Source organism: Zea mays, chromosome 3 (genome assembly GCF_902167145.1).
Source record: "Zea mays cultivar B73 chromosome 3, Zm-B73-REFERENCE-NAM-5.0, whole genome shotgun sequence".
In the NCBI taxonomy this organism is placed as follows: Eukaryota; Viridiplantae; Streptophyta; class Magnoliopsida; order Poales; family Poaceae; genus Zea; species Zea mays.
Genome location: NC_050098.1, coordinates 49,693,027 through 49,705,132, shown reverse-complemented (window position 1 = coordinate 49,705,132; position 12,106 = coordinate 49,693,027). Strand labels below are relative to the sequence as shown.

At 39.9% G+C, this 12,106-nt stretch overlaps 1 long non-coding RNA gene across 1 annotated transcript; it reads left to right on the top strand.

The window, feature by feature from the left end:
• Window positions 1-8,702: 8,702 nt before the first annotated feature.
• LOC109944811 (uncharacterized) lies at window positions 8,703-11,138 on the top strand. The gene is made up of 2 exons (XR_002267984.2): window positions 8,703-9,241; window positions 9,351-11,138. It is a non-coding gene; the product is annotated as an uncharacterized lncRNA (long non-coding RNA).
• The last annotated feature ends 968 nt before the right edge of the window (window positions 11,139-12,106 follow it).

Sequence of the window (12,106 nt, the reverse complement as noted above, 5' to 3'; positions counted from 1 at the left end):
CTTACATGTCTCTCTTCTATCGTGTGTTTTAGTAGCCACAAAGCCTAGATGTGGTTTAAAGTGGTTGCATGTTAGTCATGCTAATTGTAGAATAAAATCTTTGATTTTCTTGATCCATTGATTATGTATTAATACGTTGAGGATCTGATGGTTCTCTCCCCGATGCATGTTTGTGGAGCCATTGTTGGACCACTTATCTATTGGTTTGAATGAAGTCATTGCCTAGCCTAGAGTTGGTTGTGTGTGGTTAGTCACCTATTCCTAAATGATGTGGTTTTTACATCAACTTGAGATGTTTGACAATTGTGTGAAGGATTACGGGGTTAGTATTGACCCTTTAGGTCTGGTACTTTGAGTGCATCATATGATAGAATCAAATGTAAGTTTCTGAACTACAATAGATGAAGACTTATATTATGTGTAGGTTAACCTTACTAGTTGGATATTTTTCTTAGTTGAGATTCTGAATGAAGTATAGTGACATGGGTTAAGCAAGTATTGTGTTGTTGTTGGGCTGCCAGTGCTCTATGTAGAGTTTTTGGCATTTCTTCGATGAACTGTGCCGCGCAAGATTTTATTGGCTTCTTGTTAGCTTTATTGCTCCATTAGTTCTGTAGATTTTCTCCCTTTTGGTGGGGTTCAAAGTATGTTAGATTACATGATTATCTTTTCATTATGGCAAGAACAAGGTTTAGGAAGATTAGGAGTTTTGTTTCAATAGAACTACTTGTTTTGTGGTGCTGTGAGGTGAGGTGTTTGATCTTCTTATACATTCATCTAGTGTGGATGTTTCACCATTGACTTAAAATGAATTGTTGAAGTTGGTAAAGATTGTGCTTAGTGCATATTACCCCTTCATAAAAGAGTGTCGTTTTAAGACATTGATGCTGATGTATGGCTACATCCAAATTCGATGTTGTGAAATCGTAGTGTTGATTGCATCTATGACTTGATTTGAGCTTCATTACATGTTGGTTCATGCTTGATGTCAGGTTGTGTAGTTTCCATAGACAATTAGTCTAAGGTAGAAGTTCTTGTGTTAATTAAGAACAATAATGGACCCATGTTTCGAATGGTGGTGCTATATGGGGTACCTTAGGTGTTTTGCTTGGAGTGGTCGAATTCGAGGACGAATTCTTTTTAAGGGGGGTAGAGTGTAATATCCCAAAAAAAATATTGACCAAAAGTTGATCTTCGGTGCGTGGATGAGGGAAAGAGTTGTGGGCCGTTGGATGCAAAGTCAGGAGACATCTGAGGCGTCGTTTCTTTCTCCCACAAAACCCTAGTGGTCGCCCCCTCCCTTTTTCCCTTTTCTTGGCCGCCAACCCCCCCTTTTCCCCACCCTTGGCCGCCCCTCCCCCTTCCCCTTGCAGCCGCCCTCCACTTTTTCCTCCTCCCTCTAGATCTCCCCCACGCAGCAAGGATCGAGATGAGGAGGAGCAAGATGGATTGAAGAGGAAGAGAGGATCAAGGAGATGTGCTACCCCCATCTCTTGCAGATTTTTCTTAGGGAAAACCCTAGGTAAGGATGGGATCCTTGTTCCTCCCTATAATTATGTGCTTTTGGAGGTTGTGGATCATGTGGATTGAAGTTAGAGGTTGGATTAGGTGTGGGGTTAGGTTTTGATTTCGAATTTAATTTCTGCAGAATGGCAGATTCGACAGTTTCTGTTCATGCCAGTTTTCCGTGGTCTTAGTGGCCTCAAAAAAATAAAAAGTCTATATATGAGTCGTAGATAATTTGTAGATCTTTCCATGGCCGCGAAGAACACCTCAATCGGACATCAGAACAGAAAGTTATGGCAGTTTGATTATAGCAGTTTTTCAGTCACATGATTCTATGCAGAATCTATTCTCTTAAGAGTTAGGCAATTTTATCAACAGAATTAAACTATGGGTTGGTAAAAGAAGTTGTAGATAATTTCATAAGCTTTCCAGATTGTTAAAGAGTGCATTCATATGATTTGTGAAACTCCAGTTATGTTTGTTTTATTGTGGCTGTTTCTGTTTGCCTGACAAAAATAAGTGGGTCTGTTCACTGGTGGGTTTCATCTAGTAAATGGCCGAATTGGCTCTTCCAACTATGGAGACTTTTGTAGAGGGATAAATGTTCTTACTTTCAGCAGAATTTCATAATTTTTGGTTCCGTAGTTTGGGAGATATCGAATTTTAAAGTTAACCATACTGCTGTCTAAAACAGATTCAGTCAGTTATCTTGTCAGATGTTTTAGAACTTGTAGATGTCAGAATTTAATTATCCATTGAATACTGAAGTTGTAGAGTATTTTGTGTAGATACTTCTAGAGTATTTGTTTGATATCACCGCTGTTTTAATTTTAAAGATACAAAATTAACAAACAGCGCTGCTGCTGTATGGCATGTGGTTCAGGATGGGAGTCTTTCCACTGGGTCTTGGTTTCAAGTGTAGGAGTGTTTTGTTGATTGATGGCAAATGTTTGTGAAATATTTATACTAAGTTTTATGCCCGCTAGCAGGTAGCTACACTCCAGATCATGTCTAGTACATTTCTTCTTCTTCGATGAAGGCAAGTGAATGTAGCGGTGGTTGCTTCCGTTCTGACCTGTTATTTCTATTGCCTACACTCTAATATTCAAAAGTATTGGATTCTTTCATAATTGGACTCTATGGTGATGCTTTACTTGCTTGTATTATACTGATGCTCAATCATATATTGATGATGATTATGATTCGAGTATGATTCATGAGATTAATTCACACCCCTAAACGTAAATGAAGTATTATTTGAGGTTGGTATTGTATCTGAAGGTAAATAAAGTATTATTTGAGGTTTGTATTGTATCTGAAGGAAGTGAAGTTTATTGATAAATACAACATGCCATATACATTGCATGACTCATTTGCATCTGAAGTTTTGTCGTGACCTATGGTCCGACCGTACCGGTACAATTTAGCATCGTACGTTGCCCGAGGAGGGGTACGATGTGGCTTCATACCCTTAGAGGTATGAAGGCAGAGGACATATGCATTGCATTCATATGCATTCATTGAAGTGATATTTGCAGATGATGTGGTTTTATACCCTCAGAGGTATGAAGATAGAGTACTTACACATTGCATTCCTATGCATACATTGAAGTGATATTTGCAGGTATTGTTGACGCAGGGAAGTGTTATAGAACCTATTGTGGTTGTTCGAGGAAATAAGATGGTATTGGTTATAGTGGGACTACTGAGTTCTATATCTACAAGTATTTCTGATTTTAATTGTGACTCTTTTAAAATATTGATGAATTCAATTTGTGGTTTAAATATCTCGTCAAAATAATTCGCTTGCTGAGATGTTTCATCTCACTCTTGCATTACTCAATGCAGGTGCTTGTTGCTCATCAAGGGAAGTGGGAAGTAGCAGCACATCCACCTTCACTCTTATAATAACACTGCTTAGGTGCAGTCATGATTTAATTAGAAGCTTCTTGTCAAAGGATGTTTGTTTCTAACTAGTTGTGCGCACTGGTTAATTTAGCTCATGCCGTTATGGTTGTCTTCCCATTGCTAGCAGACTATTAATGTCTATTATGTTTTCGTATCATGATATCTATTTATACTTTGTTGCTTCCCTGTTTATGCAATTTTCAAAGGAGATGCTGTCGATATTTTATATATGAATGTTAGATGTGTAGTTTAGTAGCATTCTGGGGTGTTTGTGGATCCCGGGGTGTTACACACCCTTATACATAAAAGCATGGTTAGGGCCAGAGTGAGACTTCCTAGAATGAACTTTCTTAATTTTGCTCTCGGGATAACCGGCAGGGTACAAAATGTAACCCTCGTTATCCTGAGGCATGGGAGCCTTGCCCTTAACAAAGTTAGACAAGTTTTTAGGAGGGGCATTAAGTTTGACATTGTCTCCCCTTTGGAAGCCAATGCCATCCTTGATGCCAGGGCGTCTCCCATTATAGAGCATACTTCTAGCAAATTTAAACTTTTCATTTTCTAAGTTATGCTCGGCAATTTTAGCATCTAATATTGCTATATGATCATTTTGTTGTTTAATTAAAGCCATGTGATCATGAATAGCATTGATATCAACATCTCTACATCTAGTACAAATAGAAGTGTGCTCAACGGTAAATGTAGAGGGTTTGCAAGATTTTAATTCAACAACCTTAGCATGCAACATATCATTCTTGGTTCTAAGGTCGGAAATGGTAGTATTGCAAACATCAAAATCTTTAGCCTTAGCAATTAATTTTTCATTTTCAATCCTAAGGCTAGCAAGAGAGATGTTTAATTCTTCAATCTTAGCAAGCAAATCATCATTATCATTTCTAAGATTGGGAATTGAAACATCACAAACATGAGAATTAACCTTAGCAATTAAACTAGCATTTTCATTTCTAAGGTTATCAATAGTCTCATGGCAAGTGCTTAGCTCACTAGACAATTTTTCACATTTTTCAACTTGTAGAGCATAAGCATTTTTGACCTTAACATGCTTTTTGTTCTCCTTAATAAGGAAGTCCTCTTGAGAGTCCAAGAGATCATCCTTCTCATGAATAGCACTAATCAATTCATTTAATTTTTCTTTTTGTTGCATGTTTAGGTCGGCAAAAAGGGTACGCAAATTATTTTCCTCATCACTAGCATTATCATCACTAGAGGACTCATATCTAGTGGAGGATTTAGATTTAACCTTCTTCCTTTTGCCGTCCTTTGCCATGAGGCACTTGTGGCCGACGTTGGGGAAGAGGAGTCCCTTGGTGACGGCGATGTTGGCGGCGTCCTCGTCGGAGGAGGACTCGGTGGAGCTCTCGTCGGAGTCCCACTCCCGGCAAACATGGGCATCGCCTCCCTTCTTCTTGTAGTCCTTCTTATTTTCTCTCCTCTTTCCCTTCTTGTCGTCGCCCCTGTCACTAGATATAGGACATTTTGCAATGAAATGACCGGGCTTACCACATTTGTAGCACACTTTCTTGGAGCGAGGTTTGTAGTCCTTCCCCCTCCGTTGCTTGAGGATTTGGCGAAAGCTTTTAATGATTAAAGCCATCTCCTCATTGTCGAGCTTGGAGGCGTCAATAGGTTGTCTACTTGGAGTAGACTCCTCCTTCTTCTCCTCCGTCGCCTTGAATGCCACCGGTTGTGCTTCGGACGTGGAGGGTTCATCAAGCTCGTTGATTTTCTTTGAGCCTTTAATCATACATTCAAAGCTCACAAAATTCCCGATTACTTCCTCGGGAGTCATTAGTGTATATCTTGGGTTACCACGAATTAATTGCACTTGAGTAGGGTTAAGGAAAATAAGTGATCTCAAAATAACCTTAACCACTTCGTGGTCATCCCATTTCTTGCTCCCGAGGTTGCGCACTTGGTTTACCAAGGTTTTGAGCCGGTTGTACATATCTTGTGGCTCCTCCCCTTGGCGAAGACGGAAGCGACCGAGCTCCCCCTCGATCGTTTCCCGCTTGGTGATCTTGGTGAGTTCATCACCCTCATGTGCGGTCTTGAGTAGGTCCCAAATCTCCTTTGCATTCTTCAACCCTTGCACCTTGTTGTATTCCTCCTTGCTTAGAGAAGCGAGGAGTATGGTTGTAGCTTGAGAGTTGAAGTGCTCGATTTGGGCCACTTCGTCCGTATCATAATCTTCATCCCCTATGGATGGCACCTGTGCTCCAAACTCAACAACATTCCATATACTTTTGTGGAGTGAGGTTAGATGAAATTTCATTAAATCACTCCACCTAGCATAATCTTCGCCATCAAAGGTTGGCGGTTTGCCTAATGGAACGGAAAGTAATGGAGTATGTTTAGATGTACGAGAGTAGTGTAAGGGGATCTTACTAAACTTCTTGCGCTCTTGGCGCTTAGAAGTTACGGACGGCGCATCGGAGTCGGAGGTCGATGTTGATGAAGTGTCGGTCTCGTAGTAGACCACCTTCCTCATCCTCTTGTGCTTCTCGCCTTTCCGATGCGACTTGTGGGAAGAAGATTTTTCCTTCTTCTCTTTGTGGTGAGAAGATCTTTTCTCCTTCCGTTTGGAGGAGTCCTTCTTCTTCTCCTTCCTCTTGGTGCGAGACTCTTCCGATGAAGTGCTCCCATGGCTCGTAGTGGGCTTGTCGCCGGTCTCCATCTCCCTCTTGGTGTGATCTCCCGACATTACTTCGAGCGGTTAGGCTCTAATGAAGCACCGGGCTCTGATACCAATTGAAAGTCGCCTAGAGGGGGGGTGAATAGGGCGAAACTGAAATTCTCAAAAATAATCACAACTACAAGCCGGGTTAGCGTTAGAAATATAATAGAGTCCGTGAGAGAGGGTGCATAACAAATCGCAAGCGAATAATGAAGTGAGACACGCGGATTTGTTTTACCGAGGTTTGGTTCTTTTAAACCTACTCCCCGTTGAGGAGGCCACAAAGGCCGGGTCTCTTTCAACCCTTTCCCTCTCTCAAACGGTCCCTCGGACCGAGTGAGCTTTCTCTTCTCAAATGCTTGGAACACAATTCCCACAAGGACCACCACAAGATTGGTGTCTCTTGCCTCAATTACAAGTGAGTTTGATCGCAATGAAGATTGAAAGAAAGCACGATTGCAAAAACCAAGCGACAAGAGCGACAAATAACACACGGATTACTTTCTCTCTCAAGTCACTAATCACTAATGATCTCTTTTCTCAATTGTGAAACTTGGAGAGATGTAGGCTTTGAATGTGTCTTGGAATGGATTGCTAGTTCTTGTATTGAATGTTGAAGGTTGGAATGCTTGGGTGAAGTGAATGGAGGTGGTTGGGGTCGTATTTATAGCCACCAACCACTTCCTAGCCGTTACTCCATTCTGCTGAGCGCGGACGGTCCGCCCGCCAGGTCCGGACGGTCCGCCCCTGTAGATCAACGGCTGAAAATGCAACGGTCAGCAGTAACGGCTATATCAACGGCTATATTGCATTTAATGTGTCGTCAGATGTCAGACAGACCCAGTCGTGGACGGTCCGGTCGTGCACCCCGGACGGTCCGCGAGGCCGCTATAATTCATTCTTCCAAACCCGTCACCTTCGGGTTTTTCGGATCCTTGCCTACCGGACGGTCCGCGCCTGAGGCCGAACGGTCCGAGCGAGGTCTCAGACGGTCCGCGCTTATCCTCCGGACGGTCCATAGTGCAGACTCGGATTTTTGCATTGGTTCTGTCTGAGGGTCATCCTTGTGCCGCGGACGGTCCGCCGCAAGGGCCCGGACGGTCCACGCTTGGCCTGTTTTTCCAAAAAGCTTCTCCTGTCCGGAATAATCTACGGTATTCCGGACAGTCGATTTAGTATAGTTGTAGATGAACCTTTGACACCTGTAGAACATATAATCTAGAGCAAACTAGTTAGTCCAATTATTTGTGTTGGGCAATTCAACCACCAAAATTAATTAGGAACTAGGTGTAAACCTAATTCCCTTTCAGAAAGCCTAGACGAATGAACTATTCAGACATTGGCGACAACGCTAGCATGTTCAAGCTGTCAATTTTATTTCTTCCTGCATCGCTTTTCCTATTGTCATTGTTGATGAGAGCCTGCATTTTGCTGTTGTTCGATTACCTGTCCAGCCACTTCGTCAGGGAATGGGTCAGGATCCACGCTCCGTCGATGTCCAATGTGCTGGCCGACCATGCCTCGATGCCTTTCAAAGACCAATGCTCCATCCTGGGGAAGATACGTACACACACTGCACATTCTTTCTCTTTGACCACATTGTACACACGCTTGGCTGTATGCTGTGTCGGATCTCTGAAGAATAGGACATTTTGATCTCTGAATACTTGCTTTGGTCTTTGCAAGTTATTCTGTATTTTTTGTCTTGAAAATTTAATAGCCCAACAACTACAAAATATTTGGCTTCTCTTCCACAGACTTTAAGTACATCAAGGAGATCGAGGTTGCCTGTTGAAAGGCATGGGGTAAATTCATCTGTGCTCTAGATTTTAAGTTATAGATGTGTTTCATTTTCAAATTCATGTGAAGACTTCTCACATGACATCACTAATTTTTTATAACCGGCCATGATGGTATATAAAGAATTTTTAGGCATCTCATATTTGCTATTGTTTCATGCAGAAAAATCATGAAATTTTATTGAGATGCATCAAAGAAAATTTAGCATATAAGGATGGCAAACATATTGCAGCACGTATCATTTACAAATGTCTTTTGCACTGGCATGCTTTTGAATCAGAGGGGACTGTTGTTTTTTATCAGGTGATTAAGGCCATAAATGATGTCCTAAAGCTAAAATAATTTGAGCCCAAGTATATTCTGTTTACAACAGGTGTCAGGTGTGTCATCGATATAAAGTCAATTTGGGATTTTCAGTTTTGGTGCCACTACAGGGGAACGAAGCTGATGGTAGATTACCTTATTGGTTGCCCAATACATCTGTAGTCCAAAGATGTCGTCTCCAAAGAAACATTTTCTTGGAGTGTTAACTGCTATTTTAGTCTTACCAACAGTATGGTTGCGAGATCTTCGAGTACTCTCGTACCTTTCAGATCTGATTGTTAATAATTTGTTTTTTTGCACAGTATTATTAGTATTACTAAAATAAGGATCAAGTGACTCTGCATGGTTTTAACTAATTATTATGCATGCAGCGAGTGGTGTGATGGCAACTCTTCTTGTATTCCTGTCCGTTGGTTTAGTTGGTGCTACTGATGGTATAGGCTTCCATTTAACTGGGAAGGTAGTAAACTAGAGTGGCATGCCCTTTGCCATTGGTATTTATGGATTTTTCTACTCTGGGCATTCAGTATTTCCAAACATCTACCAGTCAATGTCTGATCACTCTAAGTTCCCTGTGGCACTATTCATATGGTATGCTTGGCTATATTCATGTTTCGGTTTACCTTGTTACTGAATAATGAATATTTTTTCGCAAGGTGTGATGGTATTTTCGCAAGGCTTCTACCTGTTGCATATGGCCCTTGGATAGTTCCTTTTTTGCATTTAGCATGCAATCCATTCTTTGTTCTTATCCCTTCTAACTTCAAGTCACCACCACTAGCCGCAATCACATTGCTTTGTTTATTTTCCAGTGAGCTAGCTCTTTTGGCCTCTAATTCTTTTTATCTGTGTAGTACTATATTCATCCAGTCAGTAGATATGAATTCTGCTCTTTGAAGGATGTGCACAGTGCACTGCTATCTTGAACCTGGCGATATTAGCCAGTGCGCCGTGAGACCAAAGAAGAGTAGCATCTGTGAAGTTCATATAATTGAAAGTCAAACTCATGTGAGTTCATTGCATCTTTTTTTATCTGACTACTATATATTCATCCATCAGAAACATTAGAGAAACAAATCCCTCTATTTTGTTTACTGCTTATGATTTTTTTGTGAAGTGGGAATGGTCCACTTGAATGTTAACGTTTGAGAAGATGTACCTAACAACTGGTTGCCACCTCCATGGGCACTTCCTCTACTGGATATCCTTGGGTTCAACAAGCTTATGACATTACTGAGGGTTTTTTTCTTCTATAGAAACATACATGCATGCCAGTTTTGAATTATTACTTCTGACTAGGCTAACTTCTTCACTTGAGTAACCGGAATCCGCTTTACCTGTTTGTCTTCTTTGTGATTATCTCATTGTAAAAGCCATCTGGGTCTAATCAGAAATTGGCAGGGAATTCCAACACAATTTTGTAATTATTCAAACAGGTTTGCTTGCTCTTTCTCTTCCCTTCCTGCTTGATAATTCCTGAATTGTGTTAGGCCTTGTGCTATTTTATTTTTGTTCAAATATGCATGGCTTTCATTTAATAGAATTGTCTTTTGAATTACTGCTCTCAGGACAAGTCCAATTGAGTTTGTTGTCCCATGTGATTGCTATATGTAACCTTTAGAATTTCCTTATCACAAGTCCAAATCGATTTTTATTTATTTGATTTATCTGTCCCCTGGACGACGCACAATAAAGCTACCTTTCCAAATGGAAGTTTAGGTTACAATATTTCCTCTCCCTCTCGAGATTCAACTGTTAAAAGTGGAGAGCCTATGAAAGCTTAAGGGGAGATCAAGGTTGGGATTTTGGATAAATTAGTTGTTGATAAGGAAAAGAAAAAAGGTATAAGAAGCCGCCATGACCTCTAAGATCACCGACTACTTCACCATTAGACACTGTTGATCAGAAGCTCATCAGTGAACTAAACTATCGGAGCTTGCGGTGTTAAAGAGGGCTAGGATGGAGAGCGTATGAAGGCATTGGAGAAGATGAATAATTCCAAACCAGCATCTTCAATTGCGAATCTGGTGGCTTTGATCATTTCCGTCATCTTTTGCTTCTTCATACTTTGGCAAGGTATAACATCTGATAACCCATCAGTTATGTTAACATGCATTATGTTCTATGCACAATCAGATTCTTGTTCACCAGCACTGGTTGTGCATAACAGTAAATCATCTTTGTTGCTCCTACTACATCCATTTTGAGATAGAAATTTCGTACTTAATCACCATTACAATATGACCATTACAATATGACATGTGTTCACTACAGTTATACTTGCATTCACTTTGCAACCAATACCTTGTTAGTTATTTTTAAAATGGTCTTTGACTAATTCCTTCAATGTTCTACTGGTCTACTGCATCTCTGTTAACCAATACCATTAGTCTTTATTAATTTGACTTTGCCTAGAAACAACAGATGTGTAGGATATGCACAAAAGCACTTATTGAGTTGAGTGGTAATATATACCATCAACTCCTAGGGAATTTGATTTTATTCCTCAACGTTTATGCATTTCATTTACTACCTTCATTCTTTTTTTCAAAAGTGTTTAGTGCATCAACATTGTTTTCAATAAATGTCTTTGATTGTTGCCTTTTATTGCTATATGTTGGGCCGTTTTGTTGCGTTGTTTTGCACACAAATGGAGTGCATATTGTGGCGGCTACGAAGGACCGATGTTTCTGTGTGGCGGTGACAACGACGTCGTGGAGCCAAGTCAATGCCGGCAAGCTGATTTTTAGATTAGAATCTGTGGTTCTTTTATGTTCTAGGATCTTAAAAAATATTTGTCAGAACGTAAACATTTGTTCTGAGGTCATTTAGGCCTCAAACAAAATTTCTTGAACTTATTTTGTTGATGAAGGGAATGGGACATCTCGAGATCTAAATATGTATAGAAGATCCAAATATGTATAGAACATATATTTTTTATGGGTATTAAATATAATTATGTGCACGGACATGATACTATAACAATGAAACACACATTTGTACATAAGCCATCGTGATATTATATGTTGCCGTTGCAACGCACGGGCACTCACCTAGTTACGGAGTAATAAGCATGAAGTCTCTAGTCGCTTCCTGTCTCCTCTAGTGTGAAGGTTTACGCGTGCCAAACCATAACTTATTGACACCCTCCAGATTGATCATCTTTATTAATTATTATATTACAACCTAAATATATGTGCATCGATCGTCTCGGTTAGTCTGTGGTGCTAAGGCCATGTTTGACACGGCTCCGGCTCTTCCTTAATTATTATATTATCGTATTAGTATGATGATGAAGGTCGCTTGATTAATATACATTGCAGAGCAAAGAAGAAAGAAAGTTCCTTAATATTAGAAGAGTTCAATGTGAACTAAGAACCTACAAATAACCATGTATCTACTTCGCTTTCGTGCTATCCTTCCTTAATCTCGAGGACGAGATTCTTTTAAGAGGATAGGTTTGTAACACTATAAAAACCATTAAATAAAAATAATGCAGTTAGTTTATTAATGGTAATTATGATAATGAATTTTCTTTTAAGTGCTTGATTTTTATTTGCATTTAGAATAATTTTTTATTGCACATGATTGATTTTTGGTTATTGAATAACATTTCTTCTTAAATAAAAATCCAAATAAATAATATAATAATTATTAGCACAAAAATAAATATTTTATATATAAATAATTTTGGTATAATTATTATGAATTATAGGGTTATTTAAAATTGTATTTTTAAAATTAGAAAAGAAATAAAAAACAAAAGAGAAAAATGCAAAACCCTAACCCTAAAAGCCCACTAGGGGCCTATGGAAGCTAGCCGTGCGCGCCCCTCTCCCTACCCTACTTAGCCGCCGCCGCCACTCCTTGCTT